Below are 23,124 nucleotides of genomic sequence, written 5' to 3' on the forward strand. Positions count from 1 at the left end.
AAGTAATTCTGTATCTCTTACTTTATATGGTAAAATCCCAGAAGAAATGGAATGAGATTAGTCTGTGCTTGAAAGGTGTGGGAAACTTTGTGAAGTGAATCCTTGCTCACTTTAGAACTCGAATGCTATCCAGTATTGTCTAATTTTAACTGGCATAGGGGAGGTGGAAGAGTAAGCGTCTATCATACCAACTATCAAGATCATAGTATTGTGACACTGAGCAATCAGTTGATAAAGTCATTTGACTAAAATACTAAAATAAGGCCATCAAGCAAGAAATTACGTACACAAAATAACACTATGAGTGTCTGGTTTGTAGATTTATTTATTTATTTACCTGTTTATTTTTAGTACTAGAGATTGAGCCCAGGGACATTCTACCTCTGATCTAAACCCTTTTTTACTTTTCTTTTTGAAACAAGGTGTCACTGAGTGGCTGAAGTCCTTGCTAAGTTATCTAGCTGTGAACCTGTGATCTCTCATCCCTTCACATACAAGGATTCCAGGTGTGCACCACTGTGTCTGGCTTGGTTTTTAGCTTTAAAAAACATATGTTAATGGTCACATTGAGGATGTGTGAAAACAAATGTCTATGTTTAGAACATGAGGATGCCTACACTCTCATTTTGCTATGACATATAAAAAGGGCAGGCGATTCTTCAATGGCTGTCTACTCGGCATGTGGACTCTCCTTTATTCCTGAGAGGATGAAGACTTGGATCCCGCCTCTCTTTCAATTGATTTCGGACCTATTTCAGTTTCTATTCCTTTGTAACTTTTTCTATTATTTTAAACTGTTATAAGAAAATGATTTTTATCTTATAGTTTAAATGCTCAATGTTGTAGCCAGAGAGAGATTTGTAAAAAATTCTAGACAAATAAGACACAGCTTGTTCCTTGGACAGGGCAGAGACATCCCAGATGTATTATCACCTAACATTCTACTCTTCTGCTAACAAAAACCAGAAATTAAATATTCTGGACCCGGAAGTTGAAAAACTTGGGAGGACTCACTCATCTTTACCAACTCAGTCTGCAATGTGACCAAGCACCCAGAATTTATTCATTTCTGAAAGAAATTCAACTGCCCAAGAGAAGAATAGGCTAGAAGCAAGTGCAAAGGGAGACAGGGAGACCAGTGTCACGAGGACACTTTGACCCTGGATTTGGAAAGGTCTGGAGAACTAGCATCTCAGCAGAGACTTCTTATCTACAGACCTGTATGAAAGTGAGCTTGTGTTACATGAAAAAGAGGCCTAAGACTTAGTGACTTAAAAGGACCCCAGCCCTATGTAGTACCTGGATCTCCACATCACCTTGGGTTCTCCTGGCTGGGCCCACTCAGATGTCTTCTGCTGGGCTCTCATGTATCTATAGTCATCTGGCAGGTCAGCTGTGGCTAGTCTCGCTCACCAGCCTGGTGATTGGCTGGCTATTGGCCAAGGTATCTAGACTCTCTACCATTTTTTGTCACTGACCTCATCAGCACTTAAGGGATCTCAACCCACCACTGCTAGGTTCACAAGTGTCACACTCCAGGTCTTCTTCCCTGAGATCTGATCCAGAGTAGTTAATGAAATTGTTATTCATTTAGAACCCTTTTTATTTACTCCCATGGGTGGCTAATTCAATTCAGAAACTTCAGTCACTCATTTAGAAATACTCCTTTACTCATTCTCATCACTATCTAATGTCTTCCAGAAAATGCATATGTGGCCAATGTAATATTCAGAAAATATTCATTGCTGTCTTTCTGTAATTGCCAGTCTCCATGTGAGATCTCTAAGTACATATCACTGAGGATCTGAGCTTGTTTCCCTTGTTAGCCTTGCTCGGAGGAAAGGTTTTAAAATTAACTGCCCGTTCTGTTCTCTGGAAGAGTGGACACGGAGACTCATCAGCCTGAGGGAGACGGACTGACTCAGGGAAAAGAATTAATGGAAGCACATGGCTCCTGCAGGCAGGAAATGCTTTGATAGGCCCTTTCCTCTTTTTGTTACCCAGAGAACCTTGACAATGGGCTCCACCTGCAGCAGCTGCTCTCTCCTCTTGTGATGACTGCAGCACATTTTCCTTGTCAGACTTGGAGTCTGCACCCGGGAGGGCGCAGGAAGGGTCAGCCACAATGTTGGGGATCTGCCCTTGAGCCTCTAAGCTGTGTGTAGAGGGTGGAGGCGTCCCCCCAAAGCCACACGCGGATGCCGCTGGCACATGTCTCAGGAAGACCATCTGCTTCTGGTGTTCCTCTGACCTTTAGTAAGAACCCACCCCACCCTGAACTGGGAAGAAAGTACCAGAACAACAACAACAAAAAAGCCTGAGGCAGTGTCAGACCCGGTTTTCCTAGCAAGTCAAATGAGTAAGAATTAAGTTAGTGCCTATTATGCTGGCTATTGGTGGTAGAGGGAAATTTTTAAATGATTTTCAGTGCCTAAATAGTATCAGTACTATATAGGATGATTAATCATTTCATATAGTCTTGACATTTCTGAAAGAGGAGTTTCACTGACTTTTCCCATGTCAGTGTAACTTATAGGAAGATAGAGAATACAAAATAAGAATCCTTTCTTAGTTTCACATATCGTTTAGTTTTATCCCTGATGTATCTCTGATTCTGATTTCTAACAGTTTTATTCTTTATTTACTTGTTCAATGCGAAAAACCACTGGAAACATTAGGAATAAGGAAGAAGACCTACTTCTATCCCCTTTCTGACTTGTGACATCAGGGAAGTAGCTTGGCTTCTTGGGTATTAGGTTTTTTGTGTTATAGAATTGAAAAAGACAAAGTGAGATTATAGCATTTCTTATTCCTAAATTTCTAATTTTATCATACAATGTGGTGTGGATTTCATAGCCATCAGAGTAGCTACTATCAAAAATATAGACCCAGACATAGTGGCGCACACTTGTAATCCCAGCATTTGGGAGGCTGAGACAGGAGGATTGTTGTTCAAATTCAGCCTCAGCTACATAGTGAGGCCCTTTGCAACTCAGTGAGACACTGTTTCAAAATAAAGAACAAAAAATAGGGCTGGGGTATAGCTCGGAGGTAGAATGACCCTGGGTTCCATCCTCAGTACCACACACACACACACACACACACACACACACACACAAAATGGTAAGAAAGAAAGAAAGAAAGGAAGAAAGAAAGAAAGAAAGAGCCACGTATGGTGGCCCATACCTTTAATCCCAGTAACTCGAGAGGCTAAGACAGGAGGATTGCAGGTTTAAGATCAGTTTCAGCAACACAGCGAGACCTTATTTCAACGTAGAAAAATAAAGAGGGTTGGGGTGAGGTCAGAGGTAGAAGGCCCCCGGATTCAATCTTTATTACTATGACGACGACTACTACTACTAATAATAATAATTAATAATAGTAATGATAATAATGATATCCACAGTAACCCAAAAGTATCAGAGAAGATATGGAGAATTTGGATCTCCTGTGCACTACTGGCTGGAATAACAAATGATAAAGACAACATGGAAAACAGTATGGTAATCCCTTCAAAATATAACAGAACTACCGTATGATTCAGCAATTCCCTTGCTTGGTTATATACCCAAAAGAATTGAAAGAAGGGTCCTAGTTTGTAATCAATTTCTATATTGGAAAAAGCATAGCATATCCAAGAAAATTAGAGCCAGGCAATGTTGCTGGAGCCAGAGAGCAGGGTGAAGAACGGCTTGCGCAGGAGGTGGAGCCCCAGTGGGCTGGGACACTTGGCTGCTGATTCTGCACCGTGTCACAACGCAGGTGCAGCCACAGGAGAGTTTCAAGCCGAGGAGGCCCATGTTTTGATTTGTGTTTTAAGAAGGTTGTTATGGCAGCCTTTTGGGGGAGGATCAGAGGGCAGCAACAGCATAGATATCTTAGAGGTGACCACTGTAGCTGTCAAGTTCAGGTCAAATGGGAGCAGAGATAAAGAGAAGTAGTTAGGATTTAAAGGATTTGGGAGGCAGTACCGACCAGCAGAATTTGGAGATAACTTGGCTTACTGCTCTGCATTATTTCTCAAGCCAGTCATTTCCCCCAGTGCCTCGTTTTCTCAGGCCTAGGCCTCTATCAGTTTCCTCTAAGGGAGTCGTAGAGAGTTGTGATGTAGGTCACCACCTTCAGAGCCAAGAGTCCTTTACATCTCAGTGCATTCAGCTTTCTAAAACACCACCCAATGCACGTAACTTCCCTGCTCCAAACTTTTCAGGTTTACCCACTGCCTATAGAATCAAATCCAACTTCCTTAGCCTGGCACCAGACCTCAATGATTTGGATTCCCTAAAATTTTGAACTGCATCCCCTAAATATGGGCCAGTCACTCAAAAAAATATATTTTTTAACACCTTCTCCAGGTCAGATTCACAAGGACCAGCAAGTTATCGAGGCTCTTATCAACTCATTCTGTCTTGGCTGGAGGCACTCACCTTTCTCTCTGCTCATAAAAAACACCACTCTTCTGCTGTCCGGGATTAGAACTATTTCTTTTCTCTTAATTTCAATACTTTATTTTATTGCTTTTTACTTTTACTAGTGCAATGCAGTTATGCATCAGAGTGAGAATCACAGTGATACAAACATACATACACACATCGCTTGGCATACCGCCCCCAACACTGCCTTCCTTCCTCCCTCTCCGTGTACGCTAGTGAGGTGGGTAGGGAAGCCCTCTTTTATTACTGGAATTCTATTTGAACCACTCCCGTCTTCACCACTAGTCTCCCTCCTCATTTGACTGAAGTCCTCTGTGCTTTCTGTTTGTATTCTAGCTTCCACAGCAGGAGTCCATACAATTTAGGGCTCTCTGAGACTGACTGACCTCATTAGCATCATATTGTCTAGTTCCATCCATTTTGCTGCAAATGACATAATTTTGATCTTCTTTCTGGCCGAGTAAAATCCAATTGTATGTACATGCCATGCTACGTTTTCTTTGTCTGTTCATCTGTTGATGGATACCGAGGTTGGTTCAATAACTTGGTTATTGTGAATTGTGCAGCTCTGAACATGGGTAGAACTCATTTCTTAGAAATATTTCCTTGTGCCTTTAGCTCATATGAAGCCCAGCTAGCACTGTCTCCACCAGCCACCGGCAGTAACATGTTTCTTCTCTTTTGTAAGTCACTAGAGGTGGAATTTTTATTTTCCATGGTACTGGATTTTCAGAGTTTGTTGCCAATGATATTGCCAAAAATCACATGCTTTGCTGAGATTGGTAACAAGGCCTGAGGAATGGAGATGTTTAGGGGCAGGGGTGGAGAAATACTCCCAGGCCCAGAGAAAGAAGGTGGGATATTTGGCATTGGACAGGCAAACAGATGATTGAAAACTGTCTATCCTATAGTATTTACCTAAAATTACTTGGGTGATAGGCTAGCAATTCACTCTTTATGATTACATAGTTACAACTGAGTTCAGTTGGATCATTTCTTGAGTATTAGGTTGAGGAGATGGCAAAGATAAATAAATCTATCTTAAGATATTACAGTGGAGTTAAAGGAACAGGGGAGGAGGTAGACACATAAACAAGTCATTACACCACAGGACAATCAGTGCAATGGAAGACAAATAGTCATTAGTGCTGCCCAAAGAAGGTGTCCACTGCCTGAGCCCATCCACCCAAGGACTGCTGCACACTGCCCTCTTTCCACTGCAGCCTTTCCTCCCCATGTGCCAGCCCGTCCACTCCCTGCACCTTGCTCTAATATGTGCCGCAGCCACACTAGCCCAGGTTATCACCCTCTGGCAGGCCATGCTTCTGCTCCTGTGTCCCAGCCAGTGCCATTCAGACTTTAAAATATCACATGAGGATCTTGTTAAATGTGGGGATTTCCACTCGAGGAAACATTGGCCCCAAAATCTGAAAATGCTCCCCTATAGCAAATGCACCTTGAATTCGCCTTTTACAAAGAATATGTTCGTACTTAGCAACAAAGCAAAATCTAAGACATTTTTCCATGTGAGTTTTCCTTTTTGCCTAGCATACCGAATTGTTTTAGATTAACAAAGGCTTTGTTTTGTTACTATTAAATATCAAAAGAGAGACCCGCTTAATTGCAAACATGAAAGTTTTTTTCTTGGCTCTCCCTTCATTTTTGCTGATGAGGAAGATTTTGCAGACTTGGTACAAAAATAGCTCTGTTTTGCTGACCATTATCATCTTCAGAGGGCGGGGCAATGAATGAACTTAGAGCACAGGAAGTTTATTATTATTCAGTATTAAAATAGAATTTCTTTCTCTTCCTTCTTTCCTTTTTTTCTTTCCATTTTTATTGGCACTAGGGATTGGATACAAGGGTACTATACTGCTCAGCTACACCTACAACCCTTTTTACTTTTTATTATTATTCTATAACAAGATCTTGCTAAGTTGCTGAGAGTCTCACTGCTGGTTGAAGCTAGCCTCCAACCTATGATCCTCTAGTCTCAACTTCCCAAATAATGAGATTACAGGCATGTGCCACCACACAAGCCAGAAAATAGAGTTTCTTATTATAATGCTTCTTCCACAAAGGAAAAACAACTTCAATTTTTTTTTGGGGGGGTGGTCTGCTGATCTTTCTGTGCTATATTAATATAGTAGGGCATTCTGTAATTAGTATTTAGTAAACATTGCTTCATTGTATGTTTTCGCTTGAATGATGTTTTAAAAATAATTTAGCACATTTTATTTCCTTGTAAGCATCATAGTCATCATGGCTTAACTGAAGCCAATGTTAAACAGCAGACTGCTCAAAATCACATGTCTCTGTAAGAATTAAGTGGTACTTAATTATTTCTAAGTGGTAACTTAATAGCATGGGTACAACTTGGGAATACAATTTCTGTCTACTGTGTCTACTGTAAAACTGATTCAATGAAAATGGAATCGCTCTGAATCTGCATAAGTGATTCTGGTAGGGATCTACCGCCGTTCCCAAGAGACAAATGAGGAACCCTCAGAGGGATTGGGATAGGTCTTACATAGTAAATATTGCAGGTGAAACTCTGATTTTTCTGACTCCAAACCCTATACAAGATGCCTTCAGAAAGATACTCTATGTTTTACTAAAATGGTATGCCTCTGTGTAAAACTTATACCAAACACAAGGATGTCTGTGTTTTAGATAATATAATTTTACTTTATTTATTCACTAAACACTCTGAGTTTCTACGATTTACTTTAAAACATGCTAAGTGCTAAAAATAGAGATTAAAATATAGCAGAGTCAGGAAAGACAGACAATTCAAAGACAAACACAATTTAAAATCACCAATGTTCTTCTGCTTTTGAATTACAAAAAATGCCAATTTCCTGTTTTATGCTAAAATGCGCTATTTAATAAGGAGAACAACAATTTTATCCCAGCTATCTCAACTGAGTATTTCATACAAAATGTTAGAGCTATTTCCCAACATTTTAATTATACTAGATATGTAAATAAGTGTTTCTCTTGGTTCTGTAGAATCCCATATTCGCCTGAGAACACAGCACGCAGAACACTCCCCGGCTCCTCAGCTATATCACTCACTAACTTGGTGACAGCAAAGTCTCTTAGCATCATTTCTTTTACTGGAACAATGGGAATAATCTATCTCTTTCCTAATGAGAGGTAATTATTTAATACCTGCGCTTACAAGTAACATATGTAATAACTTTTATTCTTCCTGTACCTAGCCTCTTCATTCTGGTTTAAATTGAAGATGTTGAAACATAAACGATTAACATTTCATGTTCCAAACACTTTATCATTTTTATTATTATTTAAATTTCTTCTGAATAAACTTGTTTGAGATTTTTCCACTGCTGGGAGTCGGGATCAAAAAGGGCAGTTCATCACCATGAAGAATGTTTTTCAGAGCGCCTGCCTCTGCCACATCGTTGCTGCTGGTCTCCAACTGACTCAGATTCCAACCCCCAGGGTTTCCCTGAGAAATGCATTCAGAAAGGGCCAGCCTCTGCCACATGGGACTGATAGCCCAGATGCCAAACTGAACTCCTGAAAACAGGCCATTCCCAGTAGTCTGGTACTGTGCTCAAGAAGTACTCAGTGCTAACAGGAAATGATTCAAGACCAGGGCTAACCAGAACAAGCCTGTTGGTTTCCTCTGAGCAAGGATAATGAAGGGTTTACATCACCAGCCTTCCTTGAATAGCGTACTCAGTGATTCAACAGGTTCCAGGAGTTGTGAAATAAGGGATATTTTTGTGTGGCATCTTTGGTCATCTCTACCTGAGGACAAAGGGCATACAAATGTAGGAAATGCGACAACTATCCCTCTATCCTACTCTTTCCACCATGTTTAAATGAGATGAACCAGATTCAGTTTAACCAATATACATGTAGTGCCTTCTGTCTGTCAGGTACTGTGCTAAGCTGAAGGCATAAAGTGATAAAGAAAATCGGTTTGACACCTGTGTTTGTGGTCCTTGAAGTTGTGGATCTTGCAGTTGTGCATGTGGGAACAAATCCTCATCCTGAAGACAAATGACTATGTAATGTCAAAATATGGCCATGGGTCTGGGGCAAAAGGTTCTGGGAAACCTGATTAACACTGGTCATTGCTGGAACAAGCTCAGCCAGGTGGGGGAGGAGAGGAAGAGACTACAGAGCTGGGACAAGAGAAGAAGCTTAGTGGCTTCAGGCATGCAAAGAAAACTGGCACCTGGTGTGTAGTTTCTGAGATTGGGATCAGAGCAAGGCAAAGTCAAAGGGAAGTATGGCAGGCCAGGAGTGTTGCCACATGCCTTTAATCCCAGCACTTGGGAGGCTGAGACTGGAGAATCACAGGTTTATAGCCAGCCTCAGCAACTTTGTAAGACCCTGTTTCAAAATAAAAATTAAAGTAGTGGATGTGGGTCAGCGGTAGAATACCCTTGGGTTTAATCTCCAATACAACATGAGAGGAGAGAGAGAGAGAGAGAGAGAGAGAGAGAGAGAGAGAGAGAGAGAGAGAGAGAAAGAAAAGAACAAGAAGAGCAAGAAGAACAAGAAGAAGGAAGAAGGAAGAAGAAGAAGAAGAAGAAGAAGAAGAAGAAGAAGAAGAAGAAGAAGAAGAAGAAGAAAAGAAAAAGGAGGAGGAGGAGGAGGACAAAAAGGAGGAGGAGGAGGAGGAGGAGAAGGACAAGGAGGAGGACGAGGACAAGGAGGAGCAGGAAGAGGAGAGGAGAGGAGAGGAGAGGAGAGGAGAGAAGAGAAGAGAAGAGAAGAGAAGAGAAGAGAAGAGAAGAGAAGAGAAAGGAAGAGAAGACCCCATCTTGCAAACTGAAAAGTGGATAGGATGTGGGTCAGCAGAGGAGATGGAGAAAATAAGGGAAACTTGTTGGTAACAGGCATTCAGGAAATGATGAAGGGGAGATACAATTTGTGCAAGGACTGGCCACGAGTGAAGAAAGGGGAAGAATGAGTTCAAGAGCCAAGCTATTCCCAAAGTCCTTGGGATATAGCAGAGGTCAGCAAAGCATGAGACCAGCAGTGCAGTATGGATCCCTGGCAGTAGTTGTGGCATGGGGATAGTGGGGTCAGCTGGAGAGCTCATTTTCTCCCTGATCATCCCCACTCTGCCCTGACTCACTTCAAGTGAATGCAGCCTGTGCACATGCTGACCACATCCACTTGCTGCCCACCCCACATAGACCTAATCACACAGTAGTGCTCTCAAATGCCCAAAGTACACTCCCTGTGACTCGTGGGCCTTGGGAGCAAGTACCCAGGTGTGGACAGCTGAGAGGCCCCATTGCACCCCCAGATGACCAAGCATGCCTCCAGTGGAGAGCTGCTCTTCCTGAGGAACTGTGCCCTTTGAATGTGATTACAAAGACAGAGATGACTCTATTCTTTAAAGGTCTCCCCATGACCAAATTTGGCCTCTGAGAACTGGACCGAAACATCTACATGAGTCACAACTGTTTACCTCATTGTCTGTTGTGAGTTGACATGGAAACTACACCGCACAGTCCAAGGGTTCAGAATTCCTGAAGTGATCCTCAAATGTACCCAGAGTTTATGCAGCAAACAAGTTTGCTTACTTTGTTAATCTTTAGCGGCTTCCTGCCCTTTTCCAAAGGGAAGCCCCAGAAGGCCACAGAGCCTAGAGCCTACCCTAATCTTTTTGTAAGAATTAAATGTTCGAAGTGTATTGGCATTCTACACTGGGCATGTTATTGGTCTGAAAAAAAAAAAGTCCAAATCATTTCGGGGAGTTATCTGATTGTAGAATCAAAGCTGCTCCCCTAGCTAACAGAAAGTCTACACATGTGAAAGAAATTTAAGAGTTCTTCACATTATCTTTTTGGATTTATCTCAACCTCTTGTCAAAATCTCCAGCCAAATCTTAATAGCCAATGGGTTTACTCTGAGAAATAGGCATTTTATAAAGATGTTTGACAGACTTTTGCTGCCTGGACTTCTTTGATGAGATCTACAAATCTCTGAAACTCAGACATAGGTTTTTATACCCATGGTGATGAGCTTTGCAGCTTCTTCAGTAAGAAATTTAAATCAGGCAGACAAGACCTAGCTTTATAGATTGTCTCCCTCATTTTGTACTTGCTTGACCAAGTAGGTAACTTACCATTGTTCATTCATCTAGAAAAGACTGACTTAACAGCTATCTTATATGTTGTCATTAGGACTATGTAAGTTTAATATACACATTACTTGGAACATGTTTTATGCACAGGAGATACTGTGAAAACTACATTAGTATGCTATTAACAAAAGGTAATCGCCTTCTCTTTTCATTTTACTAGTTGCTTTGTGGTCGTTTTGCTGCTCAATAGCACTTTCAGTTGTAGAATGACAAGCAGCAAATCAACAGATGGAAATAAAGCACTCCACTTAGGAGAGTAGGGATCCTTTCAGGTGTTCATCTGCTTTAAATAGTGTATTATAAACTGGGAAAGCAGCCAGGTGTGGCGGTGCACACCTCCAATACCAGTACTTGTGAAGCTGAGACAGAGGATTACAGGTTCAAGGCCAGCCTCAGCAACTTAGCGAGGCTCTCAGCAACTTAGCAATAATTTGTTTCCAAATAAAAAGTAAATAAGGATTGGGATGTAGCCGAGAAATAGAATTCCCCTGGGTTCAATCCTCAGACCACCCTACCCTTCATGAAGTAAAAACAAAAAATAACCTGGGCAAGCAACTTAACTTGATAAGCTGTGACTACAAATTAAGAAGATCGGGACAGTCCTCAAGCCAGACACTTGAACTAATGTAAAACAAGTGACATGCATGACTACTAGCTCAGATGAATTTATAATGTGTTTGCTTTAAATTGCATAAAAGAAACCAAATAATACAGCTGGGGATAAGATAAATGCAGAGTGGAATGACAGATACATTTGGCGGAGTGGATAGAGTTAGAGTCACAATTCAGTTTCCCTCAACTTCTAGAATCCAGGCATGTAAAGAATCACATGGACAATAATACAGTCAACTTTGCTGAACTGCACACTCTCAAAGGAACTCTACCCCTTGCAAAATCTCATCCTGACATTTCTGTGGAGCCACAGGGGTCCACAGTCCCATCTCCCTCTCAGGTCAATTAGTTCACTTTCTTGTTGATGTTGGTGACCTGTGAGGTCCTGCACTGCTAATGGTGACCTTGGTGTTCTCTGGGGGAATGACCTTGGTGTTCTCTGGGAAAATGACCTTGGTGTTCTCTTGGGGAATGTCCTGTTCACACCCACAGAAGATTTCCTTCTGGACTTTCACATACCAGCCTCTCTAGATAAGACAAAGCTGCTGTGTTCTAGCAGGCACTTGTTGGGCCCTGCTCATGGTTGATTCTGCATAGATTTTAGAAGAGTATGCCTCTACCATATTCTATTGGACAATCTATCACCCAGGCAATGAAGTAAACTGGGTCTTGTGTGCTACTGTATCTCAAGAAAAGGGCTGTTGACAGTTTCTGACAGAGCTCAGTGTGAATCCATAAGGCAGGAACAGGGACAGATATAGTCTCAGCTCCAAACTGCTATGCCTCCCTTTCCTTCTAACCCTGAATATTCAGGAAAATTAATCTCCAAAGGCCTTGACCATTATTTAGCAAGTACTTTTGCACAAATAAGAATATCAACCAAAGTGTAAGCTAGGACCTGTTCCTAAGAAAAGATAGAAATTTAAATATGAAAAGGAAGTTAAGGTTGAAAAACAGTAAGAGATCAAGGGGTTGAAAAATTTGTGATGAAAATCCTGGGAGATAGTAAAAATAAAATAGGGTTAAATACCAATGGCATCCAATGCCAGGCAGATGGATTTGTCCTGAATCTGACTGGCCAGAAATAGAGATATTATAGCTATGAGGACAGCAAGAGTTCCAGTCAAGCCAGGAGTGGTGGCGCTCGCTTGTAATTCCAGCATTTGGGAGACTGAGACTGGAGGATCACAGTTCAAGGACAGCCTCAGCTACTTAGTGAGGCCCTTTGCAACTCAGTGAGACCCTGTTTCAAAATAAAAATAAAAAATAGGGCTGGAGGTATAGCTCAGAGGTAGAATACCCCTGGGTTCAATCTCCAGTACCTCAAAATAAATAAATAAATAATAAATAAATAAATAAATAAATAAATAAAATGAGTTCAAATCAATTTATTTAGTGTACTTTTTTATGTTTAGTTACTTAGACTTTATTCCAAAATCTTCTGAGTCTAAATACTGTTATTATCTGGCATTTGGAGAATTCTACTTTTTAATGGCTGTGTGCAGAACAACTTGCATGATATCCGTACACACAGTCAACAGACAATGTAGATGATAAGGTGAAATTATTTGCCATAAACTAAGTTTAAAAACAGACAGATATCAAGAGGTGTATGCTATTGGATCTGGGGTGAGGAGGAAAGGAAACTGCTGTGTTTTGTCATTATATTTTAAACTGTTTGATTTCTTATTATGTATATAGTATTTGCTATACTGTATATTAATATATATATATATATATTTATTAAAATCCAAACCACTACCACAGAGAAAATTATCTACATATTTTAATTATCCATCCATCAGTGATGCATGACATCACTGGTGAAAATTCAGAATAATTTTAGTCTCAAAACTTCAGAGTTTAAGGAGAAAGTGGTAAAGTTAGTCTACTATCCCTGAAAATTTGTTCTTTTTTTCTTTAAGGTGTTACCCATTACTAATATTTTTGTTATTATTAGTAGTATTGATACTGGGGATTGAATATAAGGAATTCTATCTCCAAGCTAAACCTCCAGCCCTTTTAATTTATTTATTTTTTATTTATTTTTTATTTTGCGGTACTGTAGATGGAACCCAGGGGCATTCTACCTTCAAGCTACACCCCCAGCCCTATTTTTTTTATTATTTATTTTGAAACAGGGTCTCACTGAGTTGCAAAGGGCCTCACTAGGTAGTAGCTGAGGCTGTCTGCAAACCGTATCTCCCTGTCTCACCCTTCCAAATGCTGGGATTACAAGGGTGAGCCACCACGCCCGGCTCATCCCTTTTAATTTTTGAAACAGTGTCCCACTCAGTTGCTGAGTGTCTGAGTTGTGGAGGCTGGCCTTGAAATTTCCATCCTGCTGTCTCAGCTTCCCATATACCCCTAGCTTACACTATTATTTAATGCTCAATATGTTCTCTAAAACTTAATCTGTAATTTATATAAAAGAATTCCAGGTTTTAAAAAATAACAATATTATTGAGATATAATAAACACAGCATACAATTCACTGATTTAAATGTATATTCAATAGCTTTGAGAATATCCAGAGATATGCAACCATTACCAAAATAAATTTGAGAACTTTTTTTTATCACCTCTCAAGACTAAACGGTCACTGGCTCTGGAGATTTCTCTATTCTGGTCTTCATGTATATAGAATCATGTCTAATAGTGGCCTTTGGTATTTGGCTTCTTCCACTTAGTATAATTTTTTCAGATTCATCCATGTTGAAGTATGTATTAGTACTTTCTTCCATTTTACTGCCAAACAATATTCTGTCACCAATTTACAACACATTCTGTTTGTCCAGTCATAATTTTATGGACATTTAGGTTGTTTCCAATTTGGGGCTACTATGAATAATGCTGCAGTAGAGTTATAGAATTGTTTTTTTGTGGTTTTTTTTTTCCAGTACTGGGGATGGAACCAAGGGACATTCTATGTTTGAGCTCTACCTTCAGCCATATATTTTATTCTTTATTTTGAAACAGCATCTCACTTAGTTGCAAAGAGCCTCACTAAGTAACTGAGGCTGGCTGTGAACCACGATCCTCCTGTCTCAGCCTCCCAAATGCTGGGATTAATTACATCTGGTTGAGTTATAGAGTTTTAAACTTAGAAGATGCCACCTAGTTTATGGAGCCTGATCCCTGTCAGCCTACAGATATGCCTAATGAAGCATCAGAAAAATTAGGTGATGACTGCCACTCCCACCTCCATCAAGAGTTTGTAAGGCTTTAGAGGGCCTTGTGCAGACAATTGTGAGACAGTAACAGTCCACAACAGATAGTACCCCGTCCTCTGTACTCCAGCAATTCTCAACATAGGGAAATGGTTATTGTGCCTATTCTATTCACTTCCAAAATGTTTTTCTTAGTGAGTGCACAGTGAGTACCAAAGAGGAAACTGTGGAGCTGGCACATTGAAAGAGCTGAAGTCCTAAGGTATAATCATACAAGTAACTTAATATTTGATTTTTATTTTCTTCTCAGGCTGATTTTTATGGTCTTTCTTCCATATTCATAAATTAAAAACTTGGAAAAGACCAAAGAAATGAAAAGCCCTACTGTATCCTTCTGTCACATAACAGACTCAGTTCAGAGCTTGGAATTCGAAGGTGAAAGGCTCCATCAGTGAAAGATTCTATGTCCATAGAAGGAGACCTCTCTCCCAGCTCAGGCCTGCAGCAGGCCACATGCAAGGAGCTGGGAAAGAAGAAACTAGGGGAGCGGAGATTTTACACAGGGCTGATGCTAAAATAAGCCGCCTCGGTGCTCTGGACTGCAGATATGCACAGCCTACTTCTTTCATGATTGCTTTCCTAGGTTCCTCATTGTCTCTTTCTCCCTATCCCTGGGTGGCTATGATTCTCTTGACATGAATGGTTTGCCCTAGTCTGGCTTCTTCAGGAACACAGTAACACCTAAGCTTCTCTCTGAGGAAGCCAGATCACTCTTCAAGCTGACCCAACTGAAAAGCTCTACATACTCTTTGTGTGTGTGTGTGTGGTACTGCAGATTGAACCCAGGGGCATTCTGCCTGCAAGCTACACTCCCAGCCTTTTTCTTTTGAAACAGGGTCTTACTAAGTTGCTGAAGATGGCCTTTAAACTGTGATCTTTCGGTCTCAACCTCCCAAGTACTGGGATTAAAGGCTCGTGCCACCCTGCCTGTCTCTGCATATTCTTTTTCATGGACATACCACACTGGATACACTAGAAATTCTCATATTCCCCTTTAAAACCAAAAGGCCAAACTCAGTGTGGCCTCTTTTCTACTGGCCTGTCAGCAAAAGAGGACCATCCTTGTTTATTTTTTCATTTTCTTAGCCCAGTCAACAATGTCCTCCTCCCTTTCATGCTATTATATACTTCAGACCACAGCTAGGGAGTCATGGGTCAGTTTCCTTCAAGTCCTTCTCTTGACTTGAGACAGTGGGTAATTCCCTCCCACCTTGGGTTTCGGTGGCTCCAGAGTACAGGAAAAAGCCCATGTCATAGCTCTGCCTCAGGAGGTTCTCCTGGACACTCTTCGAACCTTTTACACTGTAGATGTGGGCAAAGGATTCAAGAGCCATAGCTTTTGATACTATTTATGTTCAATAAAAAATTGTTAAAAAATAAAAAAAGAAAAGAAAGAAAAAAAAGAAAACAAACAAATTTAAAAACAATCATTCAAACAAACAAATTTAAAACACAAGAAATTTTACATCTTGGTCTGTTATCCTACTTCATATCTATTATTTCATGGTGCCTCAGATATAATTTCTAATTTAACATATGGCTACACTCCAAAATTGTCTAGAAGGCAGGGGACTTAATAAAACGAATGGTAATTTAGGGCAATACTCACTATCATGTGTAGAGCTCAGCCTCATACCAGACACTGTGCTAAATAGTTTATCAACATCATCTCATCAATCTCTTGCAATACCTCAATGACATGGCAACTGCGGTCTTCATTTAATAAAGCAGAGAACTAAATTTTTAAAATGTGTTATCTAGAAGGGCATGCTATGTGTATCATATATTCGGACTTTCAACATGAAGAAACAGAATTCTTCTCCAAATGGGTTCAGTGACAGACAAATCAGGTTTTGCACAACAGTTAATCCAGAGAAGGGGCAATTAATTTAATGACTCAGAAATCACCAAGGACCTGGATGTTTTCAATCTTTCTGTTTTGCATACTTGGTTTTTAAACCTGTCCTAGGCTACTTCCTATAATGATCATAGGGTGATTGGTGCATTTCTAGAAATACATCTAGCTAAACCCAGTGGTAGAGCATTTGCCTTGCATGAATGAGGCCCTAGGTCCAATCCCCAACACCACCAAAATAAATTCTTAGAAGAACTGTTTTTCCTTTTAGTAAAATATTTTCCTAAATCTCCACCAAAGTACCCGAACAAACTGGCATTCTCCAGAAAGAAAAAAGGGAAGGATATATGATACCATGTAGTATAAAATAGGCAATTTGCTGTCCTTATCACTCACACTGGTCATTATCCCAAAAGACAGCCCAATAAATCATAATCCCAAGTTTTGAAATCACAAAGGATCAAAATTCCTAAGGACTAAAATTCCTAAATCACAGTCCTGAAAGATTAAATATCCTAAATGTAGAAATCTCAAAAAGTGCAATTCCCATAGAAAGAAAGGAATATATAACAGTGGTAGAAAGCTGAATTCTGGGGAAAGGACAGTGTGTTTTGCATGGTACTCAGTGTAATTGTATTATACTAGATGGAATGAATACTTAAGAATGAAAGGTAAAAGTTTAGAAGTTTATTATTATTTGTGCTGCTGAAAGAGAAAATCACAACTGTAACAGCAGAGCAGTACACAGACTTTCATATGGCAGCAAATGCTTATAAGATGTTCATCCCACAGCTCCTCTTTAAATACTAAAGGAACTGTTTGGAAGATCATAGATATGAAAGAGTATCTGATAAATACAAGAAATCTCCCCTGTCAAATTATTCAGTGTGTACTATTTCTGCCCCTCCACACATAGCAAGATGCTTGCTTAAAAGAAAAAAAAGTCTTTTACCAGAGAGTAAAAAGAATGAAATTAACTGTGTCCTACTAAACCAAAGACACTCACTGATGTTTCTCCAGTGTTACAAAACACATTAAATGATGAACTGTTCTTGGTTAGGAATGTGACAGTTGTAGATAGACTACTTATATTTGCCACTAAATCTAACACAGAAAGACTAGTGCGTTCCTCCCTTGGGTTAATGGATGGCTCTTTCAAAAACTGTCCCCATTTTCTTTCTTGTGTTTTGTATCAAATGGATACAATTTGTATTTTCACTGAATCTAAAAATTCTGCAGGGCGTGGTGGGGCATGCTTGTAATCCCCGCGCTTGGGAGGCGGAGACAGGAGGATCGCGCTCCTTCGGAGCCAGCCTCACTGGCTTAAGAGACCCTGTTTCCACATAAAAAGTAAAAAAAAAAAAAATGGGTCTGGGAGTGTAGCCTGTGGGAGTGTATCCTGGAGGTAGAAGGGCTTCCAGGAACCCCAGTACCACCAAAAATAATAATAATAATAAAAATAAAAATTCTACCATTTCTTCTGAAAGACAGTGAAGCACTTCATACATGCCTATTTGGAGATTTGGGTGACTTTGCAGAAGAAAATGAATTTCATTCAAATTCCAAAGCTATAATGACAGATTTTTAAAAATTTTTTTAATTGGTGCATTGTAATCATATATCACATTGGAATACAAGACTTGAGAGGATATACAAGCACACATCATCCAATTAGCCCTCATCCAGCCCCCATCCCATTCCCTCCCCCTCCCTTGATCCCATGCTTGTTTGGTGATTAACTTTGATACATTTGTTTACGTACCTCCTGAGTTTTAAAGAGGGAGGCTCCATCCTCCCCTATTCTATACCCTCTGATTGGTCACCTTAGTTGCTTCACTATAGGGCTTTTCTATAGCTTGACCTCTTCCCGTTGCCCCTTTCCTCCTAGTTTTTGCTGATTAGGGGAAGCATCTGATTTTTATTTTCTGTGATATTTCTTTGTGCATGCCGCGTTGCAAGTAGCGATCCCACTCTTGACAGCCCCAGTAGTGGCCTGGCTACCCGGTGGACTGATCCAGACCTCACTGGCTCAAGCAGCGGCCTTGTCTCATGGGAGGCCCCGATTCTGGTCTCGCTGGCCCCCACACCAGCCTAACCCCTCAGCTGGCTCCGATCTCGGCCTCGGTGGCCCCAGCACCAGCCTAGCCTCAAGGCAGGCTCCAATCCCGGCCTCGGAAGCCTCAGTAGCGGCCTTGCCTCACAGAAGGCTCCGATGTTGGCCGCTGGCCCTGGCACCGGCCTAACCCCTCGGCAGGCTCTGATCCCAGCCTTGGAGGCCCCAGCTCTGGCCTTGCTTCATGGCAGGCTCCGATGCCAGCCTTACTGGCCCCAGCACTGGCCTAACCCCTTGGCAGGCTCCGATCCCGGTCTCGGAGGCCCCAGTAGCGGCCTTGCCTCCTGTAGGCTCCGATCAAAGCCGTTGGGCCCGGCATTGGCCTAATCCCTCGGCAGGCTCCCATCCCGGCCTCAGAGGCCCTAGCACCAGCCTTGCCTCACGGCAGGCTCTGATCCCAGCCTCGCTGGCCCCGGCATCGGCCTAACCCCTCGGCAGGCTCTGATCCTGGCCTTGGAGGCCCCAGCACCGGCCTAACCCCTCGGCAGGCTCCGATCCTGGCCTCGGAGGCCCCAGCACTGGCCTTGCCTCACGGCAGGCTCCAATGTTGGCCATTGGCCCTGGAACTGGCCTAACCCCTCGGCAAGCTCTTATCCCAGCCTCGGAGACCCCAGCACCGGCTTTGCCTCACGGCAGGCTCTGATGCTGATCGCTGGCCCTGGCATCGGCCTAACCTCTTGGCAGGCTCCAATCCCGGCCTTGTAGGCCCCAGTAGTGTCCTTGCCTTATGGCAGGCTCTGATGCCAGCCTCGCTGGCCCCGGTACCGGCCTAACCCCTCGGCAGGTTCTTATCCTGGCCTCGGATGCCCCAGCACGAACCCTGCTTTACAGTAAGCTACGATCCCGGTCTTGCTGGCCCCAGCACTGGCCTAACCCCTCGGCAGGCTCTGATCCTGTCCTTGAAGGCCCCAGCACCAGCCTTACCTCATGGCAGGCTCCGATCTTGGCCTCACTGGCCCCAGCACCGGCCTAACCTCTCAGCAGGCTCCGATCCCGGCCTCGGAGGCCCCAGTAGTGGCCTTGCCTCATGGCAGGCTCCGATGTCGGCCACTGGCCCCAGCACTGGCCTAACCCCTCAGCAGGCTCCGGTCCCTGCCTCGAAGGTCCCGGCACCGGCCTTGCCTCACAGCAGGCTCCTATCCCGGCCTCACTGGCCCCAGCACTGGTCTGACCCCTCGGCAGGCTCGATCCCGGCCTCAGAGACTCCAGCACCGGCCTTGCCTCACGGCAGGCTCCAATCCCAGCTTTGCTGTGTCCGTCGCCGGCCTCACCCCTCAGCAGGCTCCAACCCGAGCACCCTCTTCACCCAACCAATTGTCCCATGTTCTCTAGGGTGCATGATGGTAGCATTCTGCCTCTGGGGTAATTATTTCAAAGGTTCCAGGTGTAATGCATCAGATCTCTGCCTCCCCTGAGTACTGGCCACTGCCATTGCCACTGCCTCCACCATTTCAAATCTTTCCCAAGCTCTTTTTCCACTCTGAATGTTGTCCAGTGTTCCTAAGCATGCGCGATGGTAGCATTTGACATTTGGTGTAATTTCTCAAAAAAACATAAGGTTGGTTGGGTCCGATTTCTGCTTCTCCTGAATACAAGTCTCCACTGCCATCGCAGAGACTGCTTTCAACATCGCCTTTCTCCTTGGTCTCCGCTAAACTCTATTCTTACAGGTGATGTCCAAGATTCTTAACAATATAGAGAAACAGCAGTCCTCCTTCACGGGGAATTTTTCCATAAGTTTCAGTTCATTTGGATGAGTTTTATCTGCATCTCCAGTATCCTGGCATCTGCCACGGCCTTCTTAACCCCTCTCCGATATTTTTCTTTTTTTTTTAATAAGAGAAGACAGTATGTGTGGTTTGAGGAGGTAGTGGGACCAGGCACTCAGTAGCACTGTGACCCGGCCCGGTTTCCCCATGGGTCCAGTGTGCTCCGCACTACTCCGCCTGGGGCCCAGAGTCCTGCGACCTGGGCCCCAGCTGTTCTGGGGTCCGGTGTGCCCCACCCGACCCCTGCCCAGGACCCAGGGTCTTACTGGGCCCGGTTTCTCCAGGGGTCTGGTGTGCTACATGCGGTCCGGTCTGGGGCCCAGGGTCCCGCGCCCTAGGCCCCCTATAATGACAGATTTGGTTTTAGGGGAATGAGCAAGGCTCCTAAGCGCGAATTTGATTATCATTCAGCCCAATTTCATTTGGTAGAAAAATTTGGGTTAGTGGATTGACCATATAAATTGGCAACAACAGAAAATTCAGCTTATAGAATAAGTCATTTGTCTATATTAGTATTTCTTCTAGTGGATGAAATTTTAATGAATATGGCAAGCTTCCCAAAGCAGTCAGTAAAGTTCCTGACTGGTTGGAAAATTTTAAAATGTGTGGTGTGATAAGTAGGCCTTTATGCAATGGTGCTGGTGTTTGAGCACTGATTTTGTTTCTACCAAACCTGTTGTTTGTATATGCATATGTGCCAAATAGATTTTCATGTACCCAAAATAACCCAGAAACATGGCACAAAAGATGAAAAAGTTTAATCGAGAATGCTCATGTCCGTGGCATTGAATTATAAAAGAAGTTCAAAAAGAGCAGGACTTTTAAAGAATTTTTGAAATTATTTTTCCAGAATATTACTTTTTAAATTTTGATCTTTCTGGATTCCATAATTCAGGATTATGGCATTTGAGTGTCTGTCTTTTGAGATTATGGCCCTAACACACTTGTCATAGAGCTAAGAAACTTACCATTGAACATATAGCAAGTCTATAGCATGGGTGAGATCTGAACCAAGTTTGTTTTGCTCCAAAGTGTATATTTTTGAATAGTGTTGTATATTATGCCATGGAGCCTATATATCCAGAGAAAATAGGTAATTTGTTATAGATTCTATAGTTACAAGACTTTCCAGGATTCTTAACTTCTCAGGTCCTTTGCTTCCTTGCCTATAAAATGAGAGTTGTGTTCTAGTCATTTTCTATTTGCTTTTTTATGACAGGACTGTCAATATTCTTTGCCACTCTTTAAAAGAAGTAAATAGTTAAGAGTACAAGGTTTTGAGTCATTAATAAGAGTGAGTCTTTGTCCTGCAAAGAAAAACTTTCATTTTTCTATCTTATTATTATTATTATCATCATCATTATTGGTAGTAGTAGTAGTAGTAGTACTGAGGAATAGACCCAGGGGCTATACTCCCAGCCCTATATTACTTTGTTTTATTTTTGATACAGGGAATCGCTAAGTTGCTGAAACTGGAATCAAATTTGTGATTCTTCTGGCTCAGCCTCTCAAGTACTGGGATTACAGGCATGAACCACCATGCCCAGCTCAATTATATTATTTCTATTCTCTGTGACAAACTATGATGTAAAGTTGCTGCACAGTTAGACAGGAACTTGAATTTACTAATCCCTAGAGGCAGTGGATATTAATCTGTGATGGGTGAACTGAACCTCCAAGGCAGACTGATTTATCTACCCCTCAGTATGGCTACCTAGAGCATGAGCAGAGACTGGCCTGAGCACACAGTGCTGACCTTCGCCCAGGTCAGCTGCCCAGCCTGTGGCACAGCTCCATTGAGCCAGCGAGCCTGGGCTCAGGCACTCGGGCATGCTAGCTAGTGCCAGTGCTGCAAATGCTGCTGTTACTACTTGCTGGTTTTGCCTAAGTGTTTAGTCCACAGAAAAATTTGCTCAGTTGTGAGTGAGTACCTGATTGAAACAACCTCTTACTTCTAGTCAGATCTTTCTTCCAAACTCCTAACTTTTATATGGACATGAAGAATTGAGATTTAGACTTCTGTATTTCAAGAAAAGAACTCTTATGTTTAACCAAAAATCAAGCTCTTAACGTAAAGAGAACTCTATGGCTCCCTGTCATCCTTCAGCTTGCAAGATGATGTCTGCCTGCCAAGCACACCCTTCGCCATGCTCATCACACTGTGTAATCACATGGTAATAGTGTGCCTCCTTGATAGAGACCAGTCTCCCTGTTTCCTGTGTATGGCAGGAGGCTGGAATCCACGTGCCTCTTCTGTTTACCACAGCATTGTCAGGTGCGTAGTAGGTGCTCAATATGCATCCGTGAGTCAATAAAACTCGGCATATCATTTCAGGTGTTTGGAGATCCTTGCTTTATTATTTCTGAATGAACCTACAACCAACACATTGGTGGGATAGTTTAATATTTTCAATATAACTTCTAAAATACACTTGTTTGTTGAATGGATTTAGAAAGATATAAGAAGCCAGGTGTGGTGGCATGGCATGCATGCTTGTAATCCCAGTACTCCTTGGGAGGCTGAGACAGGAAGATTGCAGGTTCGAGTCCAGCCTCAGCTACTTAGTGAGGCCCTCTGCAACTTAGTGAGACCTTGTTTTATAATAAAGAATAAAAAACTGGGCTGGGGTGTAGCCTGGAGGTAGAATGCTCCTGGGTTCAATCCCCAGCACCATACACACACACACACACACACACACACACACACACACACACACAGAGAAAGAGAGAGAAAGAGAGAGAGAGAGAGAGAGAGAGAGAGAGAGAGAGAGAGAGAGATAAGATACATGATAGTGAAGAAATATAATATATTGCTTTTTTTCTGGATGTAATTTTTTATTTTAAGAGAAAGGGTAATAATGCACACAAAAAACTAGGCAACTCAAAGAAAGTTTACTTACTATTTTTTTTTTATCATGAAATAGAGGCTTGTGGACTAGATTTCTAGCCCATTAAGTAAAATGGAAATCTGTG

The sequence above is a fragment of the Muscardinus avellanarius genome, assembly GCF_963383645.1.
Source record: "Muscardinus avellanarius genome assembly, chromosome: 14".
In the NCBI taxonomy this organism is placed as follows: domain Eukaryota; kingdom Metazoa; phylum Chordata; class Mammalia; order Rodentia; family Gliridae; genus Muscardinus; species Muscardinus avellanarius.